At 44.1% G+C, this 5,552-nt stretch overlaps 1 pseudogene; it reads left to right on the forward strand.

Moving 5' to 3' along the window:
• Window positions 1-3,740: 3,740 nt before the first annotated feature.
• On the forward strand, window positions 3,741-5,344 carry LOC119358344 (annotated as a pseudogene).
• The last annotated feature ends 208 nt before the right edge of the window (window positions 5,345-5,552 follow it).

Below are 5,552 nucleotides of genomic sequence, written 5' to 3' on the forward strand. Positions count from 1 at the left end.
TTTCGAACGAAGCCACACCTAAACTGGATGGATTGACCATGGTTATTAATTCCAATGAATGGTGCACACGGCATCTTGTACATGTTTGTCATGTAGTCGTGTCAAATGACAAACAGTCATTATACTTTGTATATGCCCTGCGTGATGCGCCATCTATCCAGAACAAGTTCTCAACCCTGTCCTCATCATCAAGTTTGATTCTCCAATATAAATATGAATCTTTGGCCCTCATCTCTTGGAAGTATGCAATTGTGCTCCTAACGTCCTTGTGGCGGTGCTCTAAGCGGAACTTAGCTCATTGATTAGCAATGTCTTGTGTCGTGTAGGGTACGTCTTTAGCGCTCCCGTAGAACCATGACATCAGCTGCATCTGCCTCGCAGTCTCAACGTTGCATCCGTGCAGAACGCTCAAGAAGTCCTGCTCCTCCTTCGGAATGTACCGATGTGATGATAAGAATTTTGTTAGGGAAGGCTTTTTGATCAGGGGGTGATTGTGGGTGTCCTCGAAACGGTCAACAGTCCACCATGCATCATCGTGGGATAGGTACATGTGCGCTTCACATTCAGTCCTAACAACTTTCTTTTTTTCCTCTTCTTGACAATGCTGTCTGGGTTTTCCACATCTTGCAGCTCATCCCTGTCCTTGCGTCGTTTGTCATATTTTGTACAAACTAGTAGCACCCTGCTTATAGTTCCATCAACCCTCTCTTTCTTGAATTGTTGCCTAATTGCAAAGCCAGTTCTGTGCGCGTAGGTGCTGTAGTGGTCACGTGCGCTCTCCATGGTGTCAAATTTTGTCCCTTGCAAAGGTGGCTTAGGTGTGGAATATGCCTCCATATTGATGCCTTCCATATCAGCATCGATCCCAGCAGATTCTGGAGTTGCTCGTTCACTTATTGTCTGCTCTCCAAGGCTCCTAGCTCTTGTGCTTGCATTTGTTCCAGCACTATGTGCACTTGTTCCACCACTGGGCAAGCTGTTGTTTGCGCTGATTGCCCGAGCACCTGCATTTTGGCCTGGTAGATTAGTGGAATATTACATGATAAATAACAGTTTTCCATCATGGTAGTTTTCTGAAGATTCAGTGAATGTACCTTTCTTTTTCATGCCTAAACAACCCTGATAATTTGCATACTCTGAACCTGGTACTATGAGTGCACCAATGCTGGTAATTTACAAACCAACTTCAACAGTAAAGCATTCTTTTCTGCCTAAAAGACCCTGGTAATTTGCATCCTATGGACATGGTAATATGTGTGCACCAGTGCTGGTAAGTTTCAAACCCACTTCAATATAAACTATTCTTTATGCCTAAAAAACCCTGGTAATTTGCATTTTCTGGACCTGGTAATATGTGTGCACCAATGCTGGTAAGTTTCAAACCCACTTCAATAGTAAACTATTCTTTATGCCTAAAAAACCCTGGTAATTTGCATTTTCTAGACCTGGTAATATGTGTGCACCAATGCTGGTAAGTTTCAAACCCACTTCAATAGTAAAGTATAAGACTGGGTTTTTCATTCCATGATGATATGTAAACAGTAATGTTGGTAATTTTACCTGTCCCCATGATGTTTGGGTATGCTGAATTGCTGATTGGTGTGCGCGCTGCATCGCCTTCTTCATGCATTCTACCCCCTCCTCCATCCTCTGCATTATATCCTATGCTAGCATCCATTTATCTACTCTTGCTTGATTTGTTTTCACGTTTGCACGTTAGTACACATTTATACGTGTTCACTATTTTTTTGAAACTCATTGCTTTGTTTTACTCTTTACATAGGTGTTTGAAGGCAAGAATCGCAGGGGTGATTGGGAAGAACACTAAACAGGAGAATTTACAGTACAACATGAGCATCTCCATTAAAAGGCAGCACTTTTCTTTATCCAATGTTAGTACTTAGCTAAAGTGGATAATAACTTTTACTATGTACAAATTGATAACTTGATTACTTCATGCAGTATAACATTCTTGTAGACTGAAAAATGTACCTTTTTTGCAATGCATCTTCCATTGTATGAGAGAATGATTTTTGTGGTCAATAAAGTTTCCTCTCTCCTTTTTTTTGTCTTTATTTTTCCATGGTAGAACACAAAATCTATGTTTAGTGTAGCAGGGGAATGGGGTATTTTTTGGGTACTCTGTTTTGTTGCATGAAGTTGTTAACAAAAACTACGGGGGCTGGTAATTTTGCACTTAGTTGATTGGTAACTCACTGCAATAGGCAAAATTATGAGAGAAGTCTGCTTATTCTGTTTTTCTAGTGGTGAAAGGATGGTAATTTTTGCACAGATTGGGAGGGGGTCTGGTGGGGGTGGGGTAAGTCTTTGTATTAAGCAGAATTTTTTGGAGATTTTTGGATGAGTCTTTGATTCTTACCAGGGTGAGGTGATGTTGCCTGGTGATTTCTTTGCCGTATCCCTGGTAATTTCCACTGCTCCCCTGATGATCTGCTCTTGTTTGATCCAGATCTGGAGGAGGGGTAGGTCTTTGGTGTTGATTTTGAGCAGTTGTGTAGGGGGGAGGGGCGGGTGGCTGGTGGGGAGGGTGAGAGAGGGTATACTTGCGTGGAAGGTAAGGGGGGTGGGGGAAAGTTGCGATCTGGAAAGTGCGTCGTGGGGGGATGGCATTTTCTGTTGGGCCTTGTACAGCGATCGGCCTGGTTATCTGGCGGGGTGTTTGGCCTGGTTAGCTGGCGGGTGATCAACAGGTAAGGTAAATTTTCTATCGGGCACACTGTTGCCAAATATCATTGTCCTTCTTTTTATTTTAGATTCCTGCCTATTCTTTTGCTACACTTAAGTCCTTTTAGATTTTCACTGATCTTTGTTGTTGGACAATCTAAAAGGAGAACTTCTCGCGTGCAGCAAAATTGTTATTCTCACCATGGTTGGGGATAATGGCACATGGACAAATATGACCGGATGCTGAGTAATGGTTTCCACTAGCTTGCGTAATGCAATTTTTCATAATTATTGTCTTCAAGGTCAGCCAAAATTTCAATTTATACCCATTATTATCTCAACCAGCTGATTTTAGCAGATTGCACATATTTGCCTCAATTTCAGAAAGGCAAGCTAAGCAAATTTTCATCGTGTTGTGTTCAAACTTTCTAATGTTTATTGGGACCATGTTATTACTAATGAGTGCTAATTTCAGACCACTTTTAATTAGAGAATGTGATTTTTAAGATAAACATGTTAGGAATTTAGGAACAAAAAATTAATATGGTGAACGGTGTATACAATTGTTTAGTATTATTTGTCATTACATTATTTTATTACATCTTTTTAATATATATTTCGGAGCAAATATCCGCAGCAACGCGTGAGGGATTATCTAGTTGATAAAGAGAACAAGCATAGAACCACGGGAGAAATCTTGGGCTGCGAAGTCAATGGACCATGCTGGCCCACATGCAACCGAAATCTCTAGCCGCACCAACAGAATAGCTACACACGTTAAGAAAATTTTGAGCGAGAATCTACAGCCACCACGTAACTGTACACGGTGATCTCCCAATTTATTACACGCGTCACCATCAAGATAACCAAGAAGTCATTTTCACACATATGGGTAAACCTCAAAGCGTAATCTTTTTCAGATATAGATGCTTTGTTATAATGGAAACTCTCATCGAAATTATCGTTACATCATCGGCCATTAGTGTTGATTCCGGGCCGGCACTTCTCATAGTTTGCTCCCCTGCCAATCTTTTCGAGCTTTACAAAGTAGCAGCATGGCGGACCACGTGTATACTAGTCTCAGGGTCCTATTACAAAGTAGCAGCACAGACACGGAGGGGCAGCTTGCTTCCGTGCCAGAGGAGAGCCGAGAGCTATTCCAAGGTAGCAGCACGCCGTCGCGGCTTGCCTCCGTTCCGGAGGAGAGCACCACCGGCTTCACGGATGCCTTCGGCCCGCCGCCCAACTCCTACCGTGACTCAATCCGGAGCGTCAGCGTCGTCTGCTCCGACTGGCGCATCAGATCGACGTTCTCCCGTCAGAGCGGATCCAGCGACTCTGGTGCCTCGAGGTCGAGGTCCAACACCTCCGGCTCCTCCAACTCAGTGTCCGTCGGCGCAGCGGACATGGGTACCATCAAGCTCACGAAGATTGCTCAGAGAATGATCAGCGACGGCTACACGGAACGCATGGTACAAGCATTCCACACCGTATCTCTCGCGCAAACATTTGGCAAGGATCCTTCGCTGAGGAATTGGTTCGCCGAGCTGGACGTCGACTGGGTTCTCGATGTATGCCTGCAGCTCCATCTACAAGAGGCATCCACGTACTCGCTCCAAGAATTGGTCGAGAGGTGGATCCGAGCTCTCACCATAATTATTGCCACTTTATCGACCAAAAGCTGGTCACAAGTCACAACCGTCAGCAACACCCCAGCGGCCACACGGTTTGCCACAGTGAGCGTCTCAACAATGCTCGTCTTTGTCGATGCCATCATTCAGGACCTCCAGGTTAACAGGGAGAAGCTACTAGCCATGCTACAAATGTATATCTGCTTGTGCCGTGCATCAGATGCCATGTCCACAATGCACGCGGTCTCTAATTGGGATGCCCAAAGCATTGCGAAGTGGGCAAGTTAATGGAGTCCATATGCAAAACGATGAAGCTGCTGCTGAGGTGGACACTCATGGAGGACATTAACTCTTGGGCCACCAAGATTCTGGGAGGAGGAGGCGAAGTTCACAAGAACATCCGGTTGATGGTGGATTACGTAGTGTTGATGAGGAAAGCACGTGCTTGGACGCAGTTGAACACCACACATAGACACAGCACAGAAAATTTTGAAGATATGATAAATCACGCGACCAATTATCTGGAAAATTTGCTTCAAAAGTCGGAGCTGTGCTCAGATCCAAGCCTCAGGTATTTGTTCCTGCTCAACAATTCATATTTCATAGCTGAGGTGGTGTCTGAGAAACCTGTATCTTTTAATCCTGAGCTGTGGCGTGGACACCAAAGTGGACTTAAACTTACCCCTGAATGTGAGAAATACCTGGATAGCTATCTCGATGTTTCTTGGGAGCGTGTGGCGTCCTATATACCTAAATCGAATTTTCATGGACCGCTCCGTCGTTGGATCAACACCACTTTGCTGGCTAAATTCCATTCAGCATTTGATAATATGTACCAGGCTCAGAAATTCTGGAAGGTACCAGACCCCGGCCTCCGATCCTTTCTGCGGGAAACTATAATCAAGAGAGTCATTTCAGCTTACAACGACTACCTGAAGGAGCATCGAGAGCTAGAAAAATCCGTCAGTGCCGGAAGCAATAGTCCCAAAGTCATGGAGGAGATGTTGGGAGAGTTGTTTGAAGGATGAAAACTGCTTGAGACATTTAACAAAGTCACCCAACGTATAAGAGTCCATAGTTCGTGATTCCATTGTAGTCTGAATTCCGTTGTAGTCTAAGCAATGTTTTAAATAGCAGGCTATGCCAAATAGCAGCGGACCTCAAAATCAGCTATAGCAGGCTATAGCGGACTATTTGTACATGAGACCATTTAACGGCACCCTGCTGAAAAGGCTA

This window comes from Triticum dicoccoides, chromosome 2A (assembly GCF_002162155.2).
Source record: "Triticum dicoccoides isolate Atlit2015 ecotype Zavitan chromosome 2A, WEW_v2.0, whole genome shotgun sequence".
In the NCBI taxonomy this organism is placed as follows: domain Eukaryota; kingdom Viridiplantae; phylum Streptophyta; class Magnoliopsida; order Poales; family Poaceae; genus Triticum; species Triticum dicoccoides.